This window comes from Ursus americanus, chromosome 16 (genome assembly GCF_024610735.1).
Source record: "Ursus americanus isolate L20-20 chromosome 16, mUrsAme1.1.p, whole genome shotgun sequence".
NCBI lineage: Eukaryota > Metazoa > Chordata > Mammalia > Carnivora > Ursidae > Ursus > Ursus americanus.
The window spans coordinates 37500515-37515357 of NC_142142.1; the positions used below are offsets into that span (position 1 = coordinate 37500515).

The 14843-nt window shown below is 42.5% G+C and overlaps 1 protein-coding gene across 1 annotated transcript in view; it reads left to right on the forward strand.

The window, feature by feature from the left end:
- Positions 1-14843, forward strand: part of OPCML (opioid binding protein/cell adhesion molecule like) — a 491906-nt gene that overhangs the window by 439420 nt on the left and 37643 nt on the right. The window lies entirely within an intron of this gene.

The following is a 14843-nucleotide window of genomic DNA, read 5'->3' on the forward strand; positions in this document are numbered from 1 at the left end:
CAGGCCAGTGGACGAGTCTGTTATCAGCCAGCGGCAGGCTGAGAAATAATCTCCAACCACTAGCAACAATGGGTGCCGTATCTCAGGCCAGGTAATGAGTAGTCTTTAAACTGCATCAGCTCAATTGTATTATCCTTTAGTTTTACACTTCTCAGCCTAGAATAGTCTTATCTTTTGCTCTTTTTGTTGTTCTGTGGAGCCCCTCCCCCGCCACAAAGGAAAAGATATTAGGTGACCTTTTTCCTTTCCTTCCTGTTTCAAATTTGAAGCCACAGCCTTATAATAAGCCTCTGTAAAAATACACATATGTGCATGCATAATTAAAATTACCTGCCTCAGTTTCTTTTGTTCACTATCTGGGCCAAAATAGCCAAGCGCATAGCTGCTGCGTATTAATGACACAGACTCAAGGTGCCAGCCCTGGGTGCTTATTGGGGTCATGATCTCTGAGCAGGCAAGGGATTAATCTACAGCCAGGCAAACCCCATGGATCCTCTGCTGGAGGCACTTCCCGCACCAGCTTTTAAACACGCTTACAGACACCCAGGAAGAAATAAGATCTCGGGCTGCCAAAGCCCACTGTTTCCACAGTGCTGATGCAGTTCAAATCATTAATTGGTTCTTGCAATTTATTCCATTTAAAAGCCATTTCTTATTCCAACAGGAGGTGGCCAGGCCTGATAAAAGTTTATTTTTTTCATGCAGAGTTACTTGGTCTTTCTCCCATGACCTCTCCCCCTGCTATTGTCTTGTATCTATGAGGCATTCTTCCAGAGTCTGAAGGGAAGGAGAGCCTAGGTGGGAAGGGAAGGTAACATACTTGAGAAGATCAGAACTTCTCTCTAGGTGAGCGTAGGCTGGTGGAAGCCAAGTCAAAATTATTCCTAATTCACAAGAAAGGAAAGGACAGAATGTGAAACAGTGACCCAAATATGTGAAATTATTCTACAATCAACTTATTATTATTTTTTTAATTTTTAAAGACATGTATACATTAGTGGTAAAAAGCAAAGAATTTTGTTTCATTAAAAAGAAGCATTTGGAATAGTTCAAAATGAATATCAAAAGGAGTTAAACATAAAAATTAAAAAGCATTTGAAAATATCTAAGATTTTTTAAAAAGTTTTATGTATTTATTTATTTATTTATTTATTTATTTATTCATTTAAGGGCGAGAGAATGTGTGCGCCTGGGTGGGGGCTAGAGAGAGAATCTCAAGCAGACTTTTTGCTGAGCGCAGAGCCCCACACAGGGCTCGATCTCAGGACCCTGGGATCATGACCTGAGCCAAAATCAAGAGTCAGATACAACCAATTGAGCCCCCGGGAGCCAAAAAAATATAAAGGGTATTTTAAAACCTTGAGTTTGGGAATTACCTCTTAAGCAAGACTCTAAGTGCTGATGTAATAAAAAGGTTGACAGATTTGGCAATGTTAAAATATATTACAATGAAAGAGAGACTCATCAGTGGAATGAGAAGCTACAGGCCTTCCAGAAGAAAATATCCTCAATATCTATAAGAAAAAAAGGAAGCATACACAGAGAATACAGAATTCTCATAAATCTAAAAGCAAAAAGACAGCTCAAAAGAAAAAAAATGATAAATAAGAAATATATAAATATATAGTAGAATTATATAAGTGGATAATAAATATAAAAAGATGATTTATTCCACTAGAAATCAAATCATACAATTATGACAGGGAGGTATTTTAAAGCAAAAGAATTGGCAACATTTTAAGAGGTAAATAATGTTTGATTTTGGTGAGGACGAGGGAGGCGGGTGTCCGCACCAACCATAGGTGAGAGTAAGAACTTGGAAGCCCAAGGTAAGCCAAATTGGCAGCATTGATCAAAGTTTAATGCAGCTTTTCTAAGAATCTTTGCTAAAGAAATTCTTGTAACATGACCAAATAGAGATGTAGAAGGATGCTCATGGCAGAATAGTTAATGGATAGAAATTAGAAACAACCTAAATGCCCATGAAGAGGGGAGCATTTAAATAAATATGGTACCCCGTTTTATGCATCCAGTAAAAAGAATAAGGAAGAGGGACACCTGGGTGGCTCAGTTGGTTAAGTGTCCAACTCTTGATTTTGGCTCAGGTCATGATCTCAGGGTCACGGGATCAAGCCCCAGGATGGGCTCTGTGCTCAGCATGGAGTCTACCTGTCCCTCTCCCTCCTCCTCTGCCCCTCCCCCTGTTCATGCTCATGAGCACACTTGCGCTCTCTCTCTCTCTCTCTCTCTCTCTCTCTCAAATAAATAAATAAATAAATAAATTCTTAAAAGAAAAAATAAGGAAAAGCCATACAGACACAGAAAGGTATGCTCTGGAAAAGAGGCAGGGTAGTAAGTAGATTATTATTCCATTTACATAAAATTAAAAAAACTATGTATATACATCCTTCTATATGTGTATCTGCACAGAAAATGTCATATTAGGATGTAGCACACATTGTGAATCCTGCTTTCCTCTGGGGAAGGGCACGGGGATAGAGTATGCATAGGGACTAATTTACATCTTATACAACATACTTCTTCATTGTTTGATTCTTTTACCAATGAATCTACTCATCTATTAATTGCATAAGAGGAAAGAAAGAAAAAAAATGCAGATCCCAGTCATATGGTTAACTTATTAATAAATAGAACAGTTTACTGTGTATGGAGTTAATTTAGAATGTCCTGAGAAAGCATCAATGCCTTGTTTATCTTCGCAGATGAAAGATAAGGCAAGGGCCATCAAAACAAGAAATACCGATGAAAATAGAGATTTCTGTTTAATGGAAAAGACGATATACTCATTCGTTAATTTGACAAATAGTGTATAGGGTAACTTTCTAAGCACTAGAGATACAGCGGTGAACAAAAGAAAGTTCTTGGTCTCGTGAAGCTTAAATTCTAGTGGCTATGTGAGAGGCAGTGGGGGTGGGGGTGGGGGTGGGGGTCAGACAAAAAATAAGTAAACAAATATATATATATATGATGTCAGATGGTATAAAGTCCTCTGGTAAAAACACAGACAAAGGAAGGAGGCTGGGGTCTGCTGGTAGGGAGTGTGTGCTTTCATGTGGGGTAGTCAGTGAAGGTCTCACTTCTGAGCAGAGGCCCGAAGAAAGAAACAAGCTCCATCCAGAAGAACTTTCCAGACAAGCGACAGCAAGTGCAGAGGCCATGAAAGAGGAACCTTCTTGATGTGTTAGAAATGCAGAAAAAGACGAGTGGTAGGAGCTCAGAGAAATGAGAGAGAGACCGGGAAAATAATGAAATGCATTTGTTTATGTATTAAGTGATTTGTATAAATGATTTAATCTTGGAGAATCCAGGGAGTTGATAATAATATTTCTATGTTCAAGATGAAGAAGCTGAGATTCAGAGCAGTTAAGTAACTTGCCCAAGGCTATGTAGCCTTTCCTATCATGTGGTCCAGCTGTATTTGAACCACGGTGTCTTCGAATTTGGGAAATATGCTCCGTTCTAGAACAGTAGGACCCAAGCTTATCTGCATTTCAGAAACCGTGGAATTAGAATTCCCTGGAGAAAGGCCCAGTAGTCTGTATTTTTAGACATCTACTTAAATGATACAGATGATTGATCTACCAAGTTGAGGAACTAAGTATCTCATCTAAGCCCTGCCCTCTTGTAGATGAGAAAAATGGACGTCCTCAAACCTTGAATGGCCGAGAAGTTACTTCTCAGTGTGGCAGAGCAGGGCCTAAACCCAGACCCCCTGGACCTTCCAAGTTTCTCAGACTTTGAAATGTAGGTCAGGGCTTCTCTAAGGGTAACATGCCTCAGAATCACCTGGGGTCTTTTTAAATTAAAACAGAAGCCGTTCAGTACGCCCAGGGTGGGACCTGAGGTGGTACGGGCTCAGCTAGCTTCCCGATGATGATGACGTCAGTGCTGCTGGTCAGGGGCCACACTTTCAACAGCAAGAACTCTGACTTCCCTGGGGAGTCTGTTAGAGCTATCTGGGCCTCAACCCTAAGCTTAGAAATTAGAAAGCTAAACACTTTCATTCGAGTCTGTGACAGATACTCTCTTTGTGCCCAGTGATAGAAAAGAGCGCTCGTAGGTGATGATATTGGGGGAAAGCGACGGTGGTGAAGGGGACAAAATGGGAAGGGAAGGAGGTGAAGTGATGTGGGCTGAGGACGAAATGAGATCTCTGAGGTACAACTCCCAGACTATTGTTACACAGAAACCATGAGGAGAAAGTTGAGGCAATTATGCACAAAACTCAAGCCAGAGTCCCAGAGTTCTTGCTTCATTGATCTGGATAAGTGGGTATTTTTTAACCTGATTAATCCAGATAATTGGTGTGAGGGAAGCCTGTTAATCATTTCCTGTACTTGTCCCACCAGACCGTGCAGCAGCGGGGGAGAAGAGCATTGGTGGTCATTTCGAAATTGTTGGCTCTCTTTTCCTGAGGTCTAGGAACTTTGCCATCTTTGCTACCCTGGCCCTTCCCCTGTGTGACCTTCAGGGACCACTTCCAGCTGCGAACTTGAGCGCTGCTTTCCAGCAAAACCTAATTATCCGGGCCTGGTCACCCGCCACCCTCTCTCGGTGGAAATTCACTTCATTGCCATGAATTGCATGTTTGCCTAAGAGATGGGCCAGGCAGATTAAGATATATTGTCTTGATTGTTGGACGCCTGTTCTTTCTTCCCTTCCAGGGAGGTTAGGATGCAATGTAATTGAAGATGTATTCTTGTGAGTCTCGTGACAGAGGAACCTGCTCTCAGGATCCCTAACAAAGAGGCTCCTGGCCAGGAAGCAAACCTGACTGCATTATTTAGATGTTATAAATCATCATCTCTCCTTCAGTGCTGCTGGCTCCCAGCTCAGGATGACTGATGGGCAGAAATCACTTTCAATGTCCCTGAACACCCAACTTCCCTGGGTTCTCCTGGGTGGGGCTCAAATTCTTAGATGCTGAGTTTTGATTTCATAGGTAACGCCATACTGTTCAGGAGGCGGGGTGGCGGTGGCTCATGCGTGGGACTCAAGATTGGGTTCACATTGTCTCCTTTGGTTTATTCGGTATTCACGAGGCCATCATTAATCTCATTCAGCCCTACTGCCCAGCTATAAAGTGAGATAAGTAGTCCTACCTAATTCATGGACTTTCATTTAATTACTGAGATGCTTTGTTTTCCCATGCCCTGAAATGAGCTAGTCTTCACAGTAGGTATTTTAATAAAACCTCAAAGCCATTTTTAAAATTTCAGTGATTGCTGTGAGAATCTTTTTGAGGAATTCTTTCTAAGATATATCTTTCCTTTTCTTGGCTTCTTAAACATAGGATATTTAATGTTTTTTTAACATTGTTTTAATGACCCAAGGTCATCGCTGTGAACAGTGCTTATCGAACAATGCTGAGTTTCGAAGATGCTCTCCAGAGCTATTGAAGTGCCTGGTTATTTGCTCCTGTTTAAGATAACCCCCAGTTGCAATGCTTTGGAGTTCATATGTCTACTTTTTATAGTTTTTCCTTATTCTTCCTTGCTGTCAGAATGCCAGTCATCAATTTTTGCTGCTGAAATTTCATTTATCTTTAGTCAATATACATCTTCCTCCCACAGTCCCTGCCCTGCCCACCTCAGTGCATCGAAGTTTCTATTTTGGCAACAGTTCTCCAAGTGTGATTTATTTACCCTGTGATTCATTGATCCCCCAAGACCCTTTCAGGGGGTCTGTGAGGTCAAAACTGTTTTCATAGTATTACGAAGGCACAATTTGCCTTTTCCAGTGTGTTGATACTTGTTCGAACGGTACAAAGGCAAGGGTGTGGGTATATATGCTAGAATCTTCGCACTCATCAATTAAGCATCATTGAATTCTGCTAGTCTTCATTGTATTCCTACTCAAAGAAAAAAAAGAAAAAGGGCAGTTTAACTTAGAACTAAGAATGTTTTATTGAAGCAGCAAAAATTGTTATAACATCTCAACACTCGAATACATAACTTTAATATTCTGTGAAATGTAATAGACTTATGCACAAAGCACAAAGTATGATGGTTTCTCAAGGAGAAGTCACTTGTTTAGGCGATTTGAGCTGTGAGCTGAAGAACCCTCCCCCCACCAGAAAAAAAAATTTTTTACTTGGAAGAACAAGTTACAGATACTTGTGGTTACTCAGACTTGGTTTTGGTGATCTGGCAGATATTTTCCTGGAAATGAATAATGTGAGCCTGTCACTTAGAGGAAAACAACTGACAGCATTTGTTACAAAAAATTATCAAAAATAGAATTTGAACTTTCAAGCTAAAACTACAATTTTGGAAAACATGGATTTGTTATTGGGAGCTGGATAAGTTCTCAATGCCTAAAGATTTTCTGATGAAATTGGTGGTGACATTAACAGATGTGATTTTTTTTTTATTTTGTATAATGAAATGTGTCAACATTTCGAAGAGCTACATATATCAGTGAATGAAGATTTTCCAAATAGCCGTTAATGTTCCAAAATGATGCACGGATAAAAAAAGCCATCCAAAGGGAAAGATGAGACAGTGGATTTTAAAGTCACAGAGTATAAAATGTTCATTTATCACTGTGATTTCAGATTTCAGATTGAAATTAAGGCTTAAGAAACTACCACTCATTGAGCTGTGGTGTATATCAAAAAGGAATATCGGTAATTATCTAAAAAGGCTACCAAAATGCTATCTCTTCCAAGTGCATCTCTGTGTAAGGCTGCATGTTTTTCACCTATTTCAACCACAACCTCTCATGACACATTGACTACAACAGCAGGCAGGGAAACCTGACTGTCTTCTGTTAGGCAGACATTGAAGATATTTGCCCAAATGTAAAAAAACTCTTCTCAATATTTTTTTTTTATTTCAGAAAGTATTTATTTTCCATAGAAATGTGTTAGTTATGTTAGAATGTAATGGGTTTATTATTAGTATTTTAAAGCAAATCATTAAATAATATTTTAAATTTTGTCTCTATGTAACATCTAATATGGTAAATACCCATAGGTATAATATAATAGTAAAGCACATTCTTTGGGGTCTTTAATAAATTTCTAGGTGTCAGTGGGTCCTGAGAGCAAAAGGTTTGGATAATGGTATATTATGGCGATAGATGAACTCTCACTCCTTACTTACTATTGCCTCACCAGAGCTTGACGACAATCATCCAAAGGAGGCTGGTAAGGAATCACCATCACTGACTTGCTGCAGAAGGAATGGAGGCAAAATTAAACTGCAAGTCTAGATTAGAATCCACAGTTTCTAGCCCCTGGTCAGGATGTGTTACTCTGCAGGTAGCCCAGGGAAAGAGATATATCCAGATTTAGACAACTTTTGCCTGATACTAGTGTAAGTCAGGTCTTAGTGGGCTCCAGAGGTGTTCTTTTAGGAGTTCTGCATGCTCTTTGCTACATAGATTGTCTGGCATTTATTTTTTTCTGCTCAAACACCGTTGTCTCCCCCACCACACATATCCTTGTGTATTATTTCCCTACCCCTTGGCAGTCTCCTTTAAATGTTACTTTATTGGAGAGGTTATCTCTGACCACCCAGGATAGAACAGCCCAGTCCCTATTCCCATAGCTCCCCACCCACTTCAGCCCGCTGTGTTTATTTCCTGTGCACCACTGGCACGTGCGTTGGTCGACCAGTTTTCCTCACTGGAATCTAAGCTCTTACTTGTGTGCTCTGGTCTCTGTGTATCCCCATGTATAGTACTGCACCTGGCACAAAAGAGGTGCTCAATATTTGTTGAGTGAGAAAAGGAATGTTTTGGGATGTTTGGGATGATTTTGGAATCAGTGGTCTTGTCAGATAAGTACTCTCCGAGAGAAGTTCTAGATAACACTATATTGCCTGCTATGCATAGGTCACCACCCTCCTCTGAGCAGCAATAGCGGCCATTGTCTGTCCTGCTTCAGAAGGAGTAAAATGTGGAAATTTAAGAGCACTCCTTCCTCACTGTGGGACCCAGGTCAAGCCACTGGCCTGAGATCCAGGTTCTTGAATGATCGCAACATGTCCTAGGTTGATTGCCTTAAGAAGCAGTCTCTGACACTGAAATAGGAGTTTTACCAGGAGTTTGGTCCACAACAACTCTGTTAGGGCATGAGCAAATGGATCAGTGGCTTGGAGAAGGTGAACTGAACAGCAGTTGTAACTGAAGCCTGGGCCTATCCTGTATGATCTCTGGTGCCAAGAAGACTTTGGAGTTGACTGTGATCAAGGCCACGGGCCCATCCCCTCGAGCAGTCAGTGGTTGGATGAATGCTGCCAAGGAGGGGGACATAACATTGGTCAGGGCCACCCACCACCCCAATTTCCTGAGGGGACTCAGCGGACAGCACTCCCCACAGCTGGGGAAGTGAGTGTTTCAGTCCAAAAGAAGGAATCTGGGCAGGCACAGCATGGCCTTCTCCATAGAAAGTGAAATGAGAAAATTCATGGCAAGTGCTTATCAGACAGTAATTACTTAATACATTTTAATTATTATTGTTATTATTATTTTGACCTTTCCGCATAATCCTTACTACTGTCTGATGTCATATTTGTTTATGTATTGGTTGCTATTTAGTAATTGTCCCTTCACTAGAAGACAAGGATTTTATAACATTTGTTGCATTATGATCAGTCATTAATCAGTCCCTGGAACATAGCAGACTTTCAATGCATACATGTTGAGGGGATGATTTGTGTTGTGATTAATTCTATTTGTGTGTGTGTGTGTGTGTGTGTGTCCCTAATCAACCACTGTAATATAAGCATTTTAAGAGCAGGGTATGTGTCTTACACCTCTTGTTATTGTCCCTTGTTACCTGCTTGAAGGGACCATTCCTTAGGTGGCATTCAAGGCCCTTCCCATCTGGCCCCACCTCTGCTCTTGTGCTTCCTAACAAGTTGGACTCCCTCCTATGTCTGCACCTTGAACAGGGCCCCCCTTCTGCTGGGAACACCATTTCTGAACTTCTTGGCTGTGCTAATTCCTCTTTATTCACTAGCTCTTGGGTCCTCCTGGAACATTCCATACCACTTTGGCTCTGTTCCTCCTGTCTGCTCCCATGCCCCCTGGCTTCCCCCTTTGATGAACTTACCACACCCCATGCTGCGATCATCTTTATGACCCTAAGACTTCAATGAAGATCGTCTCATTTATCTGTATTCCTACTGCCTGACACAGGCATTAGCGGTCTAACAACGTGATTAATACGTTTTTATATAACCAGGGAATTGCAAAGAGTATTATAAAAGGTATTATTTAAATCTTCAAATGATTTTAACTGGACCACGTTGAACAATACAATGATAATACCACAAATTTCCTTGATAACTTTCCCCTGACAAGTTCAAAGCACTATGCATGTTCACTATTGTTCTGTCCTCCACACTTGATGACTTGGGTGAATAATGTTGCTTTTTGATGGAAGTCAGCTGGGCTTCCACCCTCACCACCCTCTCCATGCAGCACGGGTAGAATCATTTATCACTTACTGAATAAATGGATGAATAATGTGGTTATGGGCTAACTGGGAAGACCTAAAGTCCTTTCGGCTCTCTTCCATTGCTATTGACAACAACGTACTGAAATGAACAAGATGCATTAAGAGTTACTCACCTAGATAGATAGAATTTTCTTCTGATTAAAATGCACAAACCCTAAAATAATTGACTAAAACTAAATTTTAAAATTTCCAGCCTAGCATGACCTCTCTTGCCTTAAAATTCCTTTAAGGGTTATCAGAATTCTTAGCTGTTTAATTCACACAGCCTTGGACATCTTTCTTTTGTTCTGACTTGCTACCTAAATCTCTCATTGTTAATTAATATTAGATCTGTTTCTGTGTTGTTTCCCCTACTGGACTGTGTTCTGCATAACAATGGGAACCTGTTTATCACTAACTGTAGTTCGTAAAACGCCTAGGGGTTCTCTGAACCCCGACAGGGGCCTCTGTGAAGGTTTGAGGAAAGAGGGAGAGAACAAGGGAAGGAGACAGAGAGGGTACAAATGGTTGACAGTGATCCCCGCACGTAGGTCCTTGGTTCCTCCACATTCCCTGCCCCAACCCCAAGTTGCAGCTCAGCTTTTATAACTCAATGAATTCCCAGTATAGGATTTTATTGGCACAGAGGGTTCTGCTACTTAAAAACAGGTTTTATAGCCACTAACCACTAGCATATGTGATCTGTTGTATGAGCTGATGTCTGTTCTTTCCCTACTACAATGTAAGCTCCATAAGGGCAGGGAGCATAGTGAGTGTACCAGGTACTCTTTCATATATAGGATGAATGAACAAATTAATTTAACAAAGAAGGGGTAATACAAAGATGGTGTCAATTGATATCTGATTGGCTTAACATATTTAAACACAAGAGAACTTTTGAGTTTGGGATGATTTAAATGTAGCATTATCATATAATGTATTGTCTCCACTGAAACCCTTTTGAAGGTGAAAGGTGTGACATTCATAATTACACAGGTCAACAGATGAAGGCAAAAGTTGCCTCTGGCAGAGTAGGACATAATTCACCCTCTTGAATGACATCTCAAGGGGATCTTGATTGAGGGCAAATTTGAAAGTTTAACCTTTGGCAAAGGGGATTTCTGATCCTATTTGTTTCTGCCTTGTTAGAAGTGGTTATTACAGGCAACAATCCAGTGTTGGTCTTTTTACCGATTACTCACTTCTCCCAATGTTTGAGTGTCTGAAGATCAGAACTACAACCAGAAGGGTAAAGGTTCCTTTTGGAATGAGATAGCCTATCCACAGTACTGGGCTCCTGTCTTTCTGACACTGAGGGAGGCAGCAATGAATATGCTTTCCAGCGGACAGGGAGGGTAGCTATTATATCCCATCTCTGCTACCATTCCCTTCCCGAGCCCTTGATAGAGTCCTACCCATGCAAGTGGATCAGTTATTCTAAGGGCAATACCAGAGATGAGAAGACAGAATTGGGGAACCAACATGGCTAAAAAGGACATCTCTTTGGCAATGAGGTACCTGAGTGAGAGGACCCTGGCTGTATAACACTTAAGTTCTCTGAGTTCGGTGGCCACTCTGCGCTCATTTTCCAGTATTTCCAAGGCATCCGCCTCATGAGTGGATGACAGAGTGTGTGATCATTTGCCACATAAAGCAGTATTGCAGTCCTGTGCTGAATTTAAGGAGTTCACAATAAAGTTGAAATGAGATGAGCAAGGCCGGGTGAAACTCCTTTTCAATGTTGGTATTAGGATCATAGATTTAGATCAGGCCATTTCAGAATGTCCCTGTTATGTTTTAGGAGACGGTTTTGACCTGTAATATATCCGAGTTTATATGATACATTCTATTATAATCGTGTTACACTCTGTTCATAAAATTACAAATGTCTCCCAGAAAGAGGGTGAATCAGATGTTATCCTGGTACTGCCCCTGACATGTTTATTCGGTCTGGGGTCAGTGCATGATTATTAAACCCTACTGGAAAAAAAAAATAAATTGACATTTTAGACTGAAAATCACATCGCTGCCAGGGGGCGTGCACACGGGCTGTGTACGGATATTACATGTCCCTGCAGTCATGAAGCCGTTTATGGGCTGGTGTGGATTTCCCACAAGTTAGTTCACCCTGTTTCCCATAGAGCAGCTTGATTGGATGTGAAATCAGCCCTTGTCTCCTCTCTGCAATAGGCCTCCTAGAATGAGTGACACAAAACCTCAAACCCCATTTCATCCCAGTGGGGGAGGGCTGCCGCCACATCCCCCAAGGGCACAGGGTGCCGGTTGCCTCCTTCCTATCTGCACTCTGTCCTCACCCCAGAGCCTCTCTGAGGGGCTGTCACGGTGAGCAGCTCATGGAAAAGGCAGTAGAGCAACCCCGCTGCGGAGGGGCCGCCGGCAGGATGAGAGGTGCTTGGCGGCTCCTGATTAGATATTAGCCCGCTGAAGCCTGACCTCAGAAAGGTGGACTCTGGCTCACTGAGCATTGGTCCTTACCCTTCCAAATCAGACTTCCACAGCCAAACTTTTCAGATGACTTCTCTTATTGCTGACCTCTCCGAGTTCTTGGACACAAATGCTGATTTATTCAGACCTTGTTTTCCAGAGCAGGTTATGGCCTGAAAGATGCTGGGTCTGTAAAGCTAGAAGCAGAAGTGAGAGGTGAGTCTATCGTCATTTGGAGTCTAAAATTAGAGACCACACAGAGGAGACCAGAATGAAATGATGTGTGCAGAAGCATCCAATTCAATAGATGTTTATTGAATGATTTGTATTTGCCAGGCCTGGTGTTTTATTTTACTTTTTTAAAAAAAGATTTATTTATTTGAGAAAGAGAGAGAGAGAAAGCATAGAGGAAGGGGCAGAAGGAGAGGGGTCTGAAGCAGATTCCACGCTGAGCATGGAGACCGAGGCAGGGCTCAAGCCCACGACCCTGAGATCATGACCTGAGCCGAAACCGAGAATCAGATGCTCAACCGACCGTGCCACCCAGGTGCCCATGGGCCTGGTGTTTCAAATCCCATCCACCGCACCCTACCTCCCATGCCCCAGAAAATCCTGCCTATGCTGCCTGTCATGTGCTTTGTACATATGTACAAAGTGGGCATCTTTTCTTGCTAATCCTATGAAAGTGGGAAAGTATGAAGAGAAAGCAAAACATGAAAATAGCCATTGGCTCCTCACTACAATTTCCCTGAGGTCATTTAACAGGGCAGACTTTTCCCCTGGAGCCAGAATCCTCAAACCAAGAGCCATCAGTAACTGTCCTCAGAAAAGAAGTCAGAGATAAAATAACTTACAGTTCGCTTTCCAGAATTGTCCTACCCCCTCCCCTCGCTCATGCCGTTTCCCTGACTTACACGCTGGTCCAGTTCTGCCTGCTGAACTAACAACGTGTCAGAGCCTGCTACAAGTACTACGTGCCCTGCCCGTGCATCTCGTGGCACCGCCCTCCCGAAACTAAAGAGTACCGGATATTTCCTCTAAATCCCAATGGCGGGTTCAGACAGCATGCATCTACTGTGTCATTTCACGCTAGGTTTATCTGTAGGCATGAGTCAGTCTGTCTTATCCTCAGCATTGGCCAGTTAGGTGATGGAAAACAAGAACTGCATTTCATTAGTGCATTCATTCATTGATTTTTAATATTTGTCAGCCACTGTTTGTGAGGTCCTACCATGGGTCAGGAATGTCATGAGGTCCCAGGGAAGCCAACATGCATGGCATGGATGGTCTTTGCATTCACTGAGCTTCCTTCTAGAGGGAGATTTGTACAACTAACCAGACATTTACACTCTGTTGCAGGGTTCCCAACCTCAGCACTATTGTTATTTGGGAACAGAAAATTCTTTGTTGTGGGACACTGTCCTGTGCCTTATGGGGTCTTTAGTACCCACCCTGACTTCTACTCTCTAGATATCAGTAACACCCCTTTCCCGACCCCCAGTTTGCCAAGCAGAAGGGTGTCCAGACGTTGCAAAATGTTCCCTGTGGTGTAAAGTCACCGGCTTGAGCCTTACTGCACTATAGGGATAACTGTAATGATAAGTACGGGTTCTATGGGAGTCTAGAGAAGGGACATCGAAGACTTTAAGGGTCAAAGAATCAAGGCCCCAGCAGGAAACAGATGGTGCATTGGATTGTGAAGCATTACAGGCAGATTTACTAAGGGAATTATTTACAAGGTATGGAAAGGTGTACAAAGCGAGCCCCTACCCAAGGCTAGTAACAGCAGGATTGTTCTTGCCCCAGGCCAGAGGGGGAAGCTGGGCAATTGCTGGATTAAGGGCGGGTAGTTATGTGAAGAGGGCTGACTTGAGAGAAGCCATGTTCTTTGGTGAAGTGACTCAGTCATGGGAGGTGACCTTCTTGGAAAATTAACATTTGAGCTCACTTTCCTTCCTCTGATCACCTGCCGGGCTTCCCAGCTGGTGACCCCAATCAGAAACCAAAGGCAAGGGAACCAGTTGGTGTAGACCATATAAAACAGGCACTCAGAGAAGAAAGCAGAGCAAAGAAGGCTGACAAGTGTTTCTAGAAGGTTGAAAAGGAAATATTTGGTGCAGCAGGCCTCCTTGAAAGAGTCAAATGTAAGTTGAGACCCAAAGGATAGGCAGAGTTACTTGGGGGAAAGGTAAGGGAAATAGCACATGTGACTTCTAGTCCATAAAATCCAATTATAAGAATCATTGCTACATTTATAGTTAATCCCTTGAGCCCCCATCAGTGTGGCATGTGAGAAATTCAGTCTAAGTGATGTTTGGGGAGACTGTCTTTCCTCTCTAGAGCATCCAGAATGCTGAGGAAAGGGTCTCCAGTTTTCAGTCCTCAGGGGTAGGAATCCTACAGTCCTTAGGTGGTAGGAACAATTCATTCCTTGAATAAAGGAACAAAGAAAGGGAGAGAGGGAGGGAGGGAAGGAGGGGGGGCAAGTAGGTCTCAGCTTCTGGATCCGTCCTCATCATCACCCAGTTTGAGGTGTTGTCACCTACTGGGTATTTGCAAGGCAAATGAACAGCTGATCTGCTTTGGTGGAGACAGCTCTAGAAACCCCAGCTCCTGGCTATCCGTCCCCCACCCCACCCCCCCCACCCCCCCCCAGCTAGCTGGCCTACTCCCCTGTCCCTGAGCCAGGCCTCTTTGTTTTTCTGTTTCTTTAAAACAAAAGCCTGGATGGTAATCATCTTCTGGGTGCCTAGCAACTGCTTTAGACCCCATGACACAAAAGTCATTAACAATCCTGACGTCAGAAGCTCAGAACTCACAAAGCCTGGCACCTTTTGGGGATGGGGAGGACAGAACCCCTTTCATTGTTTCTAGCCTTCTATGGCTTTGAGAACAAAACACACATTAGTTTCTCAGCAGACCAGCCTGC